At 38.1% G+C, this 16,803-nt stretch overlaps 1 long non-coding RNA gene across 1 annotated transcript in view; it reads left to right on the forward strand.

Moving 5' to 3' along the window:
* The first annotated feature begins 9,568 nt into the window (after positions 1 to 9,568).
* LOC113158478 overlaps positions 9,569 to 16,803 on the forward strand; it is a 42,846-nt gene continuing 35,611 nt past the window's right edge. Inside the window, exon 1 of the long non-coding RNA XR_003298571.1 lies at positions 9,569 to 9,646. This is a non-coding gene — a long non-coding RNA (uncharacterized LOC113158478). The remainder of the gene's footprint in view (positions 9,647 to 16,803) is intronic.

Raw genomic sequence — 16,803 nt, forward strand, 5'->3', positions numbered from 1 at the left:
CCAACATTACCACTGCTGCCCTCACGGTTTGGTGTGAGGTGACAAACGGCTCCATGTGGATTACAGCATTTCTGGCATTTTACAACCAGGTTAGCACTACAGCGACAACACAAACCTCAGACACGGTCGAAGTCGTCGTCTTAACTCTCAGTCTGTGTTGTGTTTTTTGGCTGATAAAGAGTTTGTGACAGGGAGGAGGAAGGGGAAATTTGAAAAAAGTGGGGGTGATGAATGTGGTAATTTGAGATGGATGTTTTGAGTTAAGTGGTTTTAGCTTTTGACTGGAGATCTGTTGGGTTTGTTGGTCCCTGTGTTTTGTGTGTGTCTGTGTGTAATGCTGACTTTGTTGGATTCCTGTGTGGATTGGAGTAAATGAGGGCTGTGGAATGTGAGTGGAGGGTAATCATGGCAGGCCTACAGGAGTAACCAGATACCGACTACCAGACTTCAGAGGAGCGGGAATCCCTCAATGCCGACACGCCACCTCCTACAGGAGACGCTTTGGCTGGGACCCTTAAAAATCAACCCCCTCCTCTAACCCAGCCCTGGCCTTAAGTGTGTCCAGCCTCCAAGCCTCTCTGCAAAAATCTTATTTTGTCTGCTTGTAATGGTAAAGTGTGTTTACAGCCCTTAAAGCGATATGCGGTTGCACTTACACTTGTCTCCTGCAGAAATAGGTCTCAGTTGTAAAGATTTGCAATTTTTCTGTATATATGAGAGCAAACTGAATATATTTGGACTTCATCATTAAAACGAGAAAATAATCAGTTGAATAATAAAATTTTTAATTTTAGTCTGTACATATGAAAATAATAAAATCTTTAATTATTTATCATTTTTAACTTGTCCTTATTAATAACATATCTATATAGCTCTAATAAATATTTAATGATTTACACATGAAACTTTTAACCAAACCTTTTTCTGCACGTACCCAACCCAACCAGAGTACTGATGTATTCACTTTTTGATCATTCTACTTCTTAGGACATTTTCACAGAATGAAGAAATATATATTTTATTTAATGACTGCACATTTCTATACACAAGTCTTGTTTTTCTTCCTCATTCCCTTCCTTTTAAAGAGGAGTCTTGAATACAGACCCACACAACCACAGAATACACATATGATGCAAAGGAAATGCTTGATCTTTATCATACTCTGGATCAGACCGTGACCTTACTGTCTTCCTCCTCAAAACATCCTGTCTGACCAAAGTGTGAGAGATATACAGACAAGATGGAGTAATGTTATTTACTGTAGCAGAGAAACAAAACAAAATCGGATGAAAAAACAGTACAAGCTGTAATTTCTGGAGAACATAGTGCATATTGTACATTTAATGGACCTTTGACTAACTTTTAAAGTCTCACAAATCCTGAATTGGTTTCTTATCTTGCAAAAGAAAGTCAGTGTAAAGTTATAAAATATGTCAGTTATGACAACAAAGGAATGAAAATGAACAACACTTAATGACCACTCTTTATCGTGAATTCTGTCCCAGTTTCACCGCTACTTTTCTAATTTAAGGAAAGGTAATGACATTCAATTTATCACCTTCTGCAATGGCAATTTAGAGTATCCCACTTTCATGCCAATTAAGTATCCACAGACTGAGCTAAAAAAAAAAAAAAAAAAAAAAAAAAAAAAAATCAGCCCAGCAGCATCACTAATAGACTCGACTAATGAAAGTGGAGTGAGCCTTTTTTTTCCCTGAGGGAAAATTTGGCGAGTGTCTGACATAAGAAGATATTCAATACATACTTTAAGTATGCATGCACATATGTGCATGGTTGTGTGCACAGACGCACACATTGTCGCTTGGACTCTTTCTAATGTAGACCCTAGGGCCTTGTTATATGAAGAGCCAGATCAAAGCAATAGTCCTAATCCAGGCAGGAGAAGTCGTTAAAGAGAAGAAGATTCAAAGAACGATAAGAATGAACATCCTGGGATGAATGCAGAGACGAGTGTAACTTGTGCTTTTACTCCAGTAATTTCCTCTCTCAATACCAGAAGAACACAAGTAGCAGAGAAACTGCTGTCTTTTCATCCTTAACACACTCGACTAAGAGCTTGGTAAAGATCCATTTTCTCCTGTAGCCTTGGAGTAACCAACAATACCAGCTGACCTTTATGGTTTCCAGGCATAACAAGAGTTTTGGTTTTTAGCTTTCTACCTCCTTTATGCTGCAGTGGAGTTGAATGGATTTTCTTCTGTGGCTCTCACAGCATTGATGGTTAACATTTTAGAAATTCAAATGCAAGATCTTTTCCAGAAGGGCTGTCCTTGATACTCTTTGACATTCCACAGAACTTGCTCTGAACGACTTTCATTTGAACTATTTATTTTGTTGTGTTGAAAAAAATAGTTCCTTACAAAATTATGAGCAACTTTTGTATCATAAAAAGGTTACTATTGATTTTTAAATTGTTAAAAATATACATTTTTCAATACCGTGAGCAGCATAAATCACATTGACCATCACCAGTGAAGTGAGAGACTGATAGACTGAAGATTCTATACAGCATGGGAGTGAAATTTGGCTTGTTGGAACTCCAATCTAAACATCTGGACAATGTTAGAAAAAAATCCCAACACAATGTCCTTAGTCGTGCATACATTGAGATGGAGTTTGTTGTCCTGACACCATCATGTCAGGGCTTCAACTCATCATTTCCAGTCATCTAGCTAGTAAAGGTTTAGGGGGGCAGTTACTTTTTCACATGGGTGTTACTGGTATTTTGGAACATATTTGCTTCAATAAATAAAATGATTATTTACCTTTGTTATATTATATTACATTTTCTTTGAAAATCAGAATCCATTTAATTTCTTTAGTTGGATGATTGTGGCGGTGTTGCAGTTATTCACACTGTGTTCTTAACACTTTGCCTAACACACAAATGTGATTCGGACATATGTTGCTGGTACAGTAAGACCGAACAGAACAACTTGCCAAAATTGTGGGTGTGTCTGGCAGTGGTAGATATGTCAGACAATAGCTGTCCAATTGGAATAGAGCATGTAAACATGTTCAGTACAGCACAACCTTTAGAGTTGTTTTTTAGTTTTTTATAGTTTCAAATAGAAGCAAAAACAACTCATCTCATTTCTATTGATTATTTTATGACGAGGTGCTCAAAAGGAAAAAAGAACATTGACTACTTCATGAGGGCTTGACAGGGGAGTCTACGTAAGTGACAATCAAGGTTTGCTTAAATAGTGGGACTATTTCATGTTTACTTTAAGAAGTGAAAGAGCATCGAGGATGAATATTCTCTTCTTGTCAGAACAATGTGATCCCAGGGAAACATTCGCAACACATGTTTTGTACATGTGTCTTCAAAAAAGACTAAAACGGTGTTTTGGTAATTTAGGCAAATTGACCTTTTCACGCGTCACACGTAGTCACTGACATCCCCCCGCTTTTGTTGCTCATAAAGTTCCAAACAATGAATCTAATGAAGAGAGGTCTGAAGGAGCACTCCACAGATAAAACAAAAATCGTTTAACAGCAATAAATCATTGATGTCCTTCACCTCTCTGTCTCACTCCTCTCCTCCCTCTCGTATTTTTGCGTATCTTTTTCTCTTTCACCTCCCCTCCTTTCTCTCTGAGTGGTCTTTTCCTGTTGTCCTTTTGTAAGCTGGAGCCAACGGTGCTGACGTACTTCCATGTACTCCTGGGCAAACTGTACTCTCCAAACAAATACACAGAGACATGGTGGCACAGGAGGAGATCAAGATAGCAAGGGAAAAAATGTCCACCAGGGAAAGACTGTTGATAGCAAAGGAAAGAAAAGTCTTGTGACTGTTTTAGTTGTGCTGTATGCACTTTGCTACTCAGACTGTAGATAGAGATGTGAAGCTACGTCATCAGCAAAATAGACATGTCCCTGCAGTTTCCTTAATTAAATAATTTCATTTCTGAGTAAACCTTTGAATGTAGTGCTTCTCCACAAGTGTACTTACGCTCCAAGTTGCACCTTAACCAGTGTTGCAGTGCAAGTATAGTGTTGATATTGAAGCATTATCAAAAGTTTAAAATATAAAAAGTTGCCTCATGCTTTTAGTTCATTTTTATATTTTATATATATTATACCTGCCTTTCAACAGCATATTGACAAACATCTCACTCTAGGTTGCGTCAGTCACACTTGATGGAGCTAATCATACATGAGCAACCGGGTGCTCTTTCATCTTAAACCATTTTTCTCTCTATTACACACCACACTCTGGCTTGTGCAGTGATGCCTGATATTGAATGGTACTGAATGAAGCGTCAGAGAGAGACTTTTAGCTGAAGTGAAGCAGATGCTGGCTTTCATCCAGTACCTGTCATCATTCATCATGGGCAACAGGGGTTATTGAGAACAATCACAGACGGAGAGAGAAGTGTGCTGACAAGCTTTATACGCCTGATGATGTGTAGGTCTCCGTCTGCAAAGAGCCTGAGAAAATGTTTTTCATTCCAGCTTTCTGCCATTGTTACTTACTACAAGCTCTCACATAACTGAAAAGGGATTTTTATTGGTAAGCCAAGTAAGCTGCATATATAGATCTACTATAAAAAGCAAAACCTTAAAACACTCAGATTTTCAGTTTCGTTGCAAATTTAGGACCATCCAACAGGGAAAAATCAAGACTTGGATCTTTGAGATTCTTTTTAGAAATTGTAAAGCTCCATTTAGCAATAGTTTTCATATCAGTGTTCATTCACAGAACTCCCTGCATTTGATTTAAATCCCTGGCACTGAGTTGAAAAGCCAGGGAGATGAAACTGAGCTTTGGAGTTGTTAGAAACACCTTTGCCTGCTTCTGCAGTTTGAGCTAAGCTAGGTTAAACATGTCTCAGATCTATTTCTGAACTGAATGCACAGAGATGAAATTGATATTGATCGCCTTATCTAATCCCACTAAGACGGCAAACAAGCAGGGCGCAGTCAGAGTATTCCTCCAAGAGAAGTTGTTAGCGACTGCCTGAGCTAAATCTCCTGCTTGACAAATAGAAGAAAATAGCGACATCATTATTTGCATCCACATCGCACAGTCTAGTCTTGTTTCTATTGCAGCTGAGTAAACTATAGCCATCAATAGAAGGCACCTACAACTATTGCCCAAATAGGTTGAACATTTTTTTTATTGCATTTCTGGCGTGATTACCATTTTGGCATATAGAATAATATTCATTTAAATTATTTAGTGATTAATCTAGAAATATTATAAACGGCTATAGAGCAATTACTTAATACTAATACAGTTTCAAGTTGCTCACTTGACTTTCTCGAGCCTGAAGCTTGTTGGTGTGGTAGCTTTGAGGACAAAATTTACAAGAGTCACAAGGCACCAGTTTTCCAGCCCCAGACAAATCATGGAAACTGAGGAAATGGTGAAATGTGCAGCAAAACATTGTGTTTTCCTTGTAAAAATCTTTTACATTCTTGCCTTTGATGTGATCAACATGAACAAAAAAATCTTTTCCTTGACATGGCAACAGTGAGAAATGATAATCAAACCATTACATATTTTCATAATGTGCCCTTGGGTAGCTACTGCTGTGATCATAGCTGATGGTAACTTGTACAATGCAAGCTTGTTTAAGTATTTCCAAACTGGGTTTTTTAGATTGCTCAGAGTGAAAAATCACTGTCAGTGCGACTGAGTTGGGTTATGAACACTCGTTACCCTCATTATGCCAACATTACCACACGGTTGTTGTTGATTTATTTGCTTGTTTCATTTTTAATCAGTGTTGGTGACGTTGGTGACTCATGTCTGTCATGCAGTATATCCAGTGCCCAGGTACAAATGAGCACTTGCAAGGCAGTGCTGATTTTTTTCAAAACTGAATATTAATTTTCACATATGAAAACCTATTGTTTTTTTTTTTTCCATTTTACTATTCAGTTATATAAACTTGAATTCAAGTTTGTATAACCTGAATTCTGAAGTAGAAGCTGTGAAATTTGTCATCGCGTTTGTATTATTTACATTTTGAGAGGTCAGAGTAAAGTAGTAGTAGTAATACATTGAATTTAAGATTGATTGACTTTCCTATACTGTGCAAAATTTTTGAGTGTTACAGTAGTGGAACCTGTTTTACTTTACAATGAATGACATCTGTCTCCAGTGGTTGGCCTGGGCGTTAAGGGTTTACAAACAGTATATTGGATATAACCACATAAACAGAAAAACCAAATAAGCTTGGCACTGCTTATATAGTTAGCACTATCTGTAGTCATATGAAACCTTTTTTTTCTGGCCTGTAGGCATCAGGGAGAAAAAAGGCAGAAAGAGAAGATGTGAACAGAGAAGTCTGTGTAGATCAAATGCATTTGTAACGGAGACAAAAACAATGAGTTAGGAAGCACAGTGTTTGCGTGTGTGTGTGTGCGTGTGTTGTAAACAACCGTCTGAAGTCAATGACGTCTCAAACACAGAGCATTAAAACTTAAACAGCAGAAGCAGACATGGTGAGATTAGTGAGCAGCGTTGATGAGAATACATTGAATTCACTGGAGCACTCTTGACATGGTTCAGTCCCTCACTTTGCACACAGACAACAAATCCTGTTCATTTAATGAAATCCCCTTTGTTAGCAGAGGAACTTGTCCACAGCTCCAGGCTCTGTCTCGCCAATGTGAACCCTTATCAAATATTTGTAAATGCATTGGACAGAGCTTCTTTGATTCACATGACCGTGTTTGGGTGCAGAAGAGGAGAAAAAAAACCCAACAAACAGCTGGATGGGTAGAGCATTAAGGAGGGACCTCCCCACAAAAAAACCCACAACAGAAAAAACTGACTGCCCTGTTCATAGCCCCCCACCTACACACTCTGGTCTCTCATGCACAAACACAACACCCTTAGGGACTGTCATGTTCAGCAAAGTTATTATAGTGATTAGATCAGACACAAAAGGCGCGTACACAGACACACACACGCGCGCACATCAATTTTTTTATGCTTCACAGTGTCATCAGACATGAAATCGAAGCATGCAAACACACTTTCATCAGCTTTACGTTAAATAAAGAAAATAAGTACCTAGTAATGCAAAAGACGGAAAATAAAATACTGATTAATTTGTTTGTGTAATGAATTAAACTAATGTCATAATATGCTGTGAGCAGACATTTGTATAATTCTGAAGCTAAATATTTCCCTATTTCCCACTGCTGTAATGCTGTAATTTGTTTACAATTGAGATGTTTTATCGTAATAACTCTAAGTTGGGGTTGTTTAACCTGCCTTCCCATCTACAGTTCAAACTATTTAGTGTAAATACTCCCCAAATTGCATTTCTAAATAAACATGACAAATCAAACTAGAAATAGTTTAATTTAAAGTTGTTTATTTGCTAAGTCTTGTCTAATGCGTCTAAAGTGTATTTACACAAACTAGAATTATTTCAGATCCTTAACTTAGGTCTGAGTCAAGCTGGAATATGCAGAAACTAAACCAAAATGGATATCAGAGAGGGGGATACGGCTCTGTTGTTGCTAAGCAACTGCATGCCTCAAAGTTCGTGGAATTTAAACAGTGGAATCGATCCAATTTTCCTGGGGACTGATTTCAACTTTGCGCCTGTCTTAGAGGTGAGACGTAAGACCTAGATGTGAGAGAGAGTGAGAGAGAGAGAGAGAGAGTGAGTGAGTATGTGTGCACGTGCTTGTGTGTTGTATGTGAGGAGAAAGACAATCTCACTGCAGTCCTGATTTGTGAGGCACAGGAGGCCAAATGCAGCAAGGCCATGAGTTTGGGTCTGTGTGTGCATGTGCATATAAGTGTAATACTTTGTGAGCTGTACAAAAAGTGTTGGCCTTGTTACCATTATAAAACTCTCCACTAGAGGTGAATTTAAAAAAAAGGAGAGTCACACCTGTTTCATTAAAGCAAACGTCTGACATGGACGGACACAGAATTACTGGTTAACTGAGTTTCCAGCTGCTTTAGCCCTAATAACAAGGTCTAAGACATAGTTCTGTTCAGCCTTTCAAATTTTTAAGGCAGAGATGCATATTCAGTGATGACAGATCTATGTGGTAAACGGAAAAATATGTTTTATTATTTTTCCTTTTTCTTCCTTGCACAACTTTGCAGCCTTTCACTCTTTGGGTAACAGGTGCCAGAAAAGTGACCCTTCTAATGGATTCATGGTAAATGCCTGTAATTCTGTGTCTTATCAGTGGAGCCCCACATAAATCCCCCAGACTGTATACTGTGGCATGCTGAACTCTCACTGAACCAGTGTACTGTTAGCAGAGCTGAAAAGCACATCCAGTTCACAACATTGATTTCACTCACCCAGTCAATTAGCCGGTCATCCAGGCGGGCAGTCTGGCTTTTTCTTTTTCTTTTTTTGGAGCATTTCCGACGGGTGTTTGGGTGTGAGTGAGCATTAGGGATGAGATTTGAAGAAGATTACCAAGGACCAGAAAGCTGCCTTGGGGCTTCATGTGCTTTTCAACAGAACTACCCCTGTCCCAGCTGCATTAGTGTAGGAAAGATGTGGTGTGTGTCACTCTCTCCCCCTCTTTCTGTCTCTCTCATTCGCTAAGTGGTTCAGACATTGAAAAATGTGACTGCAGGGGCTTGCAGTGACATCTAGCTCTTCTCTTTCCTTCATTGATATTTAACCATTGTGTGGTGCTGAAAACATAACTGCATGTATCCTCACTTTATCTTTGAGCATACTCTGCCTGCATCTCATGAGGATTTCCTGTGTGTGTCTGCATTGAACTCTGGGAAAGTTAGAGGGGTTTTGCAGGTCCAGAACAGGACATCTGACCTCATTATTCATTCTACTAATACCCTCATCTGGCCAGGGAAAGTACAATAGATTACAGCGGTAAAGCTCTGTGCCTTGGGGAGAAGTTGAATCTGGGATGATGACTATGGTGCAAGGTCATCATCCCAAGGCCTTGGTTCCTTTTCTCTAGTTAGTTTTGGCATGAGTTAATAAAGGTGTGATATTATGAAGAATGTAATTAGTGGCACTGATATTGTGATAATAGGTTGTGTATGTGGATGTGTGTAACATCTATTATGGGCATTGGAGCAACATGATCTCTGCTTGTTGTTTTAGGGTGTTTTGTGTGTGTGTTTGTGTATTTAAGGCATATGCAATTGATGTCAAAACATTTGTGAACTCTTGTCACTATTGCTAATACATCATAACTAACATGAAATGAAAATTACTGTAACTTTTCCATCACATTTTAAGCTGTTTGCAATCAATTACTTATTTACACTTCCAGATGTCATGGGGTATAATCGCCTGATGAATGTAAATCCTATATTCGTAGACATTTTTACCTCTGTTTTTCTCTCTGCTAACTTCTAAGAAATATGTGACCTTTAGCTGCCAAATGTTCTATGTTCTTCAACGTTTCTGGTTGTTGCTGTTTGTTAAAAACAATTGCCTGTGACAACTGAAAATAATGCTATGAGAGCAGTAAGAATGAATCAGAATAGAAACACTGTGGGCAGGCAGCTAAACCATTGGGTAAACCTTACAATAAAACTGTACAGCAGAGGGGAGATGCAGATTGAGGTTTGTAGGTTCTGTACTAAAAGCAACTGAACCAGTTTAAGCTCCATGAAGAAAAACTACAAACTTTAAATCCACATTTAAAGATGGTAGGATTTTTTTTGTATGTTGATGTTGATGTTTTAAGTTTTCTTATTTAACATATTGAGTGCATGTACTGTACTGTTCATATATTTAATTCAATTTAATAACTTGTCTGCAGAATGATGAAAGAGCGTTTTGTAATAGTCTGAACATCGAGTGACTGGACTTCCGGGACTTTTGGTTAAACTTACCGGTGTTAAATGTTAAACACTGGTCAATTTGGTTTAAATTTAAAACAAATGCATTTGCACACAAATTACGAGTATCGTGATGATTTTTGGTTTCGGAAGGCTCGATTGTTGATATTGTGTGAAAACTGTGAAGATATTAAGTATTACTGTGTGGACATTAGTAATAATATTAAGGCTGAGTCTGGTCAATTATAAGCTTGACATGTATTCATGTCAGTTGGTTACTGTCTGTCCTTAAACCAGGTTACTTCTTTATTACCAACAACAGCAGGACCAGTGGTGAATTGATACACTTATCTCTGAACATTGCTTTGAAACAGTATTAGGAGAAGTGTGCATCAAGTGTAGGTTAAGTGTACTGCATGGTACAACACAAGCATGCAGTCATAGTGCTCAAATCGCAAGTGTGGGAAGCAGGACAGACCCATACTTCATGTGGGTTTCATGGGAATTTGTGGGTTTGGTAATTTCTAAAAACTACAAGCTGTGCAGAATGATGAACCAGTTAATGTAGACAGAAGCAGGGAAATTAAGTTTGGTTCTGATTGCACATGGTATAAACAAGTCACCCACACAGGAAGTACTGTGTGTAATTGGGGCATCACTTTAAAAATATGCAGCACATTTGTCAAATTAACATTTGCCAGTGGAGTGCACTTACCTGTCCTGCTGCCTATAGATAAGATGACTGTGGGGATTTAATCAACTGAAGGTGATTGGTCTCACACAGCATACAAACATCTGTGCATGACAGATACCCCTCTACCACAGCACAGACTCACACTCGCTGACATTGTGGCCTTAATCACACAGTGATGTGCATGAAGTCGCGTCTAATCGTTGAAGAATTTCTATTAAATTGAGAAAGGGAAGCATTGATGTAAACTCTATGTGGGAGCATCTTTTCTAAGTAAAGCTGTTGACAGCTTTGGTTAGCATGTCCTGGTGTCTGTGCTGAAATGGAGTTTAAATAGTTGGAGCAGAAAAAGCTGTGTTGTTGCCAAAGCAACACTTATTTGTACCTTCAGTAGTCGTCAGTGTCCTCCCTGCTTATTCTGGCACAAGAGATGTCAAGATGAGCTATGAAATGATCCAAAAGGTGAAGATGGAGAATAATTATCACTTCTCTGGTGCAGAGTATTTATGCTTAATCTTTCTGTGAAAGAGGCAAAAATTGGCATGTACTGCACGCTATCTGTATGTAATGGAAATTTATTTGGTGTTTGCCAGTTACATCGTGTTAAACCCTAACAAAATGTACGAACACTGAAACAAGCGTAGAAATCAGATGAATAGTCAGCGTGAAATCCAGTAACGAGGGACTGTGCCAGCTAACCCACAACTGAACTCTGAGTGTGACAGATAGTGTGAGAGACAGAAAGGAGGAGGAGGTGTGGAAGCGACAGAAAAAGCTTAGTGAGAAATTGAATGTGTGTGTGTGTGTGTGTGTGTGTGTGTGTGTGTTGTGCTGGTGTGCGGGTGTGTCCATGTCACCTCCTCTTTCTGCAGTACAACTTGTGAGGGTGACAGTCTGCAAGAGAACAGGAAGCAGAAGAGGCTGGGGAGGTGTGTGTGTGTCTGTGTGTCTGTAAATGCATAGTGTGTGTTTGTATGTGAGAGTATAAGATGAGTGGGTAGTCTAGCAGCTAACTGAGCAGGCTAGCACTCTGTTCTATTATTAGAAACGGTATGTAGTTTGTATCTCCAGAAGTGGGTTTGGAAATAAGAGTTTAATATATAAAGATACCATTTTTCTTTTATCTTCAGAAATTTACTTTTCTGAGTGTCTTTAGCTTGAAACGTGGCTGATGAAGCTGACCAGATTGATTGGGTGACAGGTGCATGCAGTATTTGTAAATCCACTAGTGATTCCCTGAAGCAGGTGGTGGCATAAAATTGCATTTCATCTTCCGAGTTAAATATGAAATCAAACATTCACCTTTTAAGAATGTGAGCCATTGAGCCACTATTGAGTTTCTATACTATTGTTTGTAGAAATTACAGTTTTCTTGGCTGTAATTCTTTTAATTTAGTTTCAGAGGTTGGTTAGAAAACTAGGAATGTTTCACAGAATGATTTTTATTAAAATCTGTAAGAAAAACAATTCATTCAAAACTTTCATTCAAAAAGCATACTTAATCAAAAAGAAATCCATATCAAAGGGAAACTCATATTGGATTCTTTTTACCTTTAGCATACACTCACTATACAGAGCATATGTGAACAGCATATGGGAACACATCATAGGTTCAAGGGAATTTTTTAGTTTGTATTATTTATTTATTTATTTATTTATTTATTTTGACATGAGGTGGCATGAGTACAGTTGTGATGCAGGGACATTAAATGATGCTCAGTCCTGTAATTGGGAGTTCTTCCAGCAAGCTGGTTCATTGTCTAATTAAATGAATGGAAGCAATAAAGACTGAGTTAACACAACATTTTAAGCCACAAGACAGCAAAAAATACATTTTCACCATTTAACCATACACCACTGAAGAAGGGTGCATGTTTCTGATGCTTGGCTCGGCTCTCAGATCTCCCTCCAGGGCGTCTGGGAGGACGCGGTGGAGCCTGTTCACATGTAATGCTGCCAAGATCATTGGCTATAAACTAATTCTGGTGTCTGCCGCTAAAATGTCTACAACAGTGATGACATGGGAATGTGCAGTAACCTGCCAGAAAAAATTGGCCGTACAGCCCACGCCATACATGAAATATAATTTCATGTTTTTCACAGTCATATAAACCAAGATATGAAAGCCTGATTGTAGGCTAGGTGAGACAAGATGTGCTACAGTTATGTGTTATTTATCACATTGTTGGTGCTTACCTGCAGTGTAGAACACAATCCACAAACAGTATAATTAATTAATTAATTTAATTCTGCTTTAATCTAATGTGAACTGGACTCTGAGATAAGTGGCTTTAACATTTGAGGATTTATTAACCAAATTGATTGAATTATTATTTATTTATGTTTATTAATTAATTAAATGTTTTAACCATAATAAGATAACTATAATTCCTTTAATTAGTAGTAGTTTGGTATAGCAATAGCACCAGCTTTGTGCTAGAGCAGTAGATTTTTTTTTTTATATTATATTTGATAGTTGACAGTAGAGATGCATCCAGATACTGTGGGGGTAGGAGAGAGAATATATGACATGAAACAAACGTCCGCAGTGGAACTCAAACCTCACATGTTTTGGATGTGTAGCTACCAATGTTCTTTACAGTATTAAAAATGAAATTGTTTTGAATGATGGGTAAGAGAAAATATTTTACACTTTTGTAAATAATTTCTTAAAACATCTTACTGAAACTCAAATTAAGTCCCTTAAATTATTTTGACCATTGACAGTCCTGAGCACGGTTTACTATACATTCAGCAGTTTTTGGTTAAAACTTTACACACTGATAGAGATAACTGTGCATCAGTTGGTAGACTGGTTATACACAAACCATATGGTTGGTGCTGCTTCTGGTCAAAGTGTTCATGGTAGAAGTAACACATTGAGGGCCAGCAGGGCCATCCTTTAAATAAAAAAAGTTGTGTTTGTGTAAAGGACAGGGACATTGATGTATGGATGGATGGATGGATGATATCTGCCTAGGCCAGTATCTCAGTCTAGCTCCAAAGAGAAGCACCAACTTAGCATGCTTTGGTAAACCACAAGATGATGCAAAAATGTTAAGAAATATTGTATGCAACGGACCTGGGATAGGTTTTCAGGGGCAGATTAGATTTAGATTTAAAAGTAAAATCCACTATAAATCAGAGTGTGGTGCACAGAGAATTGTGATTTTGTATTCATGCCCCAATCAACAGAAAGGATACTAGACACAGCTGGCAGCCAAGTGCTGATGTTGGTGTGTGTCTGCATGTATGCGTGCGCACATGGTGGCTGCATCTAAAGTAGCCCCTGTTGTACACTCATGGCACCATGATTCAATTATATTGAGCCAGTGCTTTGCCTGAATATTAATCTGGGGGCCCAAACTTAATTTGTCTGGCGATGGGGGACACAAGCCCATCTGGCTGTATGGTAAGTGTGACACTGTGTGTGCATGTTGGGGGGGTAGGTGGTTAGGGTGGGGGGTTGTCTGTCTGGCTATTGTGAGATACACAGGGACCTGTCACTCTATGCTAAGGAAGACAGATCAGTTTGTAGGAGGCAGACAATCACTGGGCACACACATACACACTCACACACTCCCTAGAGACAGGAGAAGAGGAAAAAATGGGAATGAGAATAATTCAGAAAAATTATGCAAAGAGAAAAGTAAGGATGATTTTTTAAAATCTGAAATATAATAGTCATGACAAGCTACTTTAAAATATAAAGATATTTGAAACGATACCCACTTGCCATGGGTGTTAAAAACTGTTAGCATTTTTATTTGTGTGTAGATGCTGTGAATGAAAAATGGTGAACACATTTACAATAAATGTAAATCTGTAGCTTTTTTTTGCCATTCTTGCCCTAAATTCAATAAAAATTAAATTGATGGTTGAATACCTGAATTATCTGATGAATGATTGTGGGCTTATTCAGCATAGTGACTATATAAAATTCTCATAAGCTTAGCCACTGGAGGCATACAGCTGTATATGTGTGGATCTGAACATCCATAACCTCCTGAGGTCAAGTGGGAACCATTGCCCACAGTCTTCTGGGTCAGAAGCAGAGCCCCAGGCCACGAATGCAACCTCTCCTTGACCTCCCTGTGTGTAAGTGACCTTCCTCTGACGTGTAAGGTTAGCTTTTATCATGGTGTTGAGGTCAAAGGCAATGACTGAGGGGGGAGGAGAGAAGTATGGTAATAGAGAAAGAGATAGAGGAGAGAGCTGGGACAAAGAGCAGAGGGAGAGACGGAGCGTGTGTGTGTGTTTGAGAAGATGGGGGCGGGTGGAGGAAGTTCACAGTTCATCCAGAATGTCTCTCACTTTCTGCTTCATGGCTAGTTTTTTTGCTTTCCTTGCTTTCCTTGTCAACAGGAAGGCTTCAGGGCAGAGGGAGGGTGATAATGCAAGGAGACAGACATGCACATGCACGCTCACAAACACACACATACACATGCATGTGAAAGACCACAGTATGTTGCAAGGAAGGCTTCTATGACTTTTTGCATATGTATGGCCAGTGCTTTGGTTTTAACTGTGTGTGTCTGTAAAGGTGATGGTGTGAAGAGATGTGAAGAGATGTAGAAAACACGGTGCTCGACTGACGTTGAGATTTTGTAGTTGCATCCTCTGTCTACATCATGTCTGTCTCTCTCATTAAGGGGGAAAAAGTTCCTCATCTAAATCTAACATTGCACACTCTACCTCTCCTAAATTCAATATTCTCTCCCCTCAGCCCCTCCTCCTTCGTCTGTTCTCTTCTTAACCTCATAACTACCTGAAACCTAACCTCCAAAAAGCAGCATCTCTAAGCTCATCACCACCATCCTAAACAGATCCCCCCATTAGTCTGACTTTTTTTTTCTCCCAAACTCTTGTCTGATGGGTAATGCTTATGCTTTTGCAGTCTATGATTACATTTGGGTGTATTAGATACAAGCTGCTGCCAAAAGTTTCAGAGTATTGTTGTAATATTGTAAAAGGAAAGTTCATGTTTGGCAGAAAATTTGAAATCTTTTCTTGGTGCACATTGAGTAGAAAGATAAAAACAGTAAACTCTTAATTGTTTAGTTAATGGATGTGTGATACGTTCCCAATTGGATATTTAGGATTTTTGCCTAAAAATGTACTTTAATTGATTACTAAAGTATCAGAGCAGATACATTTTCTGTTCAATCTGTGGCAAAATTGTTCACAGTCTGAGAGAATTTAAATATTGAGCTGGGTCGTCAGACTGTTGCAATCTAAAGACTAGTGTGTCTCTGCTCTGTTGTTACCTGTTTTCTGTAAATCAATGTAAATGTGCAGCAGGTAAGAAATTAGATTTCTAGCATTTTGGTAGTATGGCTCACATGCTTTAACTATATAGATGCTGCTCCCAGACTTTTAAAAAAGTTGTATCTGTTGGAGCAGGCTGACAGTGCATAATGTCTAAATTTAACAACTATGCAGTGGAAACCAGCTTATTTAGAGGACCGGCCACTTTGTGTTAGTCTCAGGTTTGATCAGAATTTAGGAGTCCTTGTTCTTAAATACCATGAGTAATAACTCCATGTCATGACGTCTCCTTTCATCGATCTACTCTTCTCTGCTTCCTCTGTTTGCATTTACATAGTATATGCATAAAAGTCTGAGTAGAAACATAGATACATGTATAAATGGGTGTTATACAGGGGTGTCAAACTCAATTGCACATGGGGCCAAAACTCAAAGCACACTGGAACAGGATTAACAACTAAACTACTAACAACTATTTTAATATGAATACTAATATAGATTGAAACAGACAGGATACAATATTATTCCCCTATTAATAAACTTAAAATAACTTAAAATTTGCTTTCCATAAAAATGTCTCCTATCAGAATTACACAGACTCAAAATATAAATATGCTGCAAAAAACATCAGAAAATAATAAAGAAATAATTATAAAATTGTGCTTTTAAGTAAAAGATAAAATAATAACAAATCAAAACATTCAATTTCTTAGATTATATTCCTTAATTACATCTACATATACTCATCGTCATCGTTTTTAAAGGCTCTGTTTTCAGAATCTGAAAACAATTTCTCAGAATTTTTCTTTGCCATTGTTAGGGGCAGTCTTTAACTTGAAATTAGGGTCGTATACATTAACAGACACTTTATTGATCTGACGTAATTGACGCGGGAATGATCACAGGTAGCCGATCGTTTGGTAAGGCAGCTGTTGCACTGCATTATGGGATCTGTAGTTTGTGTGTTATCTGCATTCATAATGCCAGCCATTTAAAAAAAATAAAAATTAAAAATATTATATTAAAAATATAATAAATAAAATAAATAAAAATATATAGTATAAAA

The sequence above is a fragment of the Anabas testudineus genome, chromosome 12 (assembly GCF_900324465.2).
Source record: "Anabas testudineus chromosome 12, fAnaTes1.2, whole genome shotgun sequence".
NCBI lineage: Eukaryota > Metazoa > Chordata > Actinopteri > Anabantiformes > Anabantidae > Anabas > Anabas testudineus.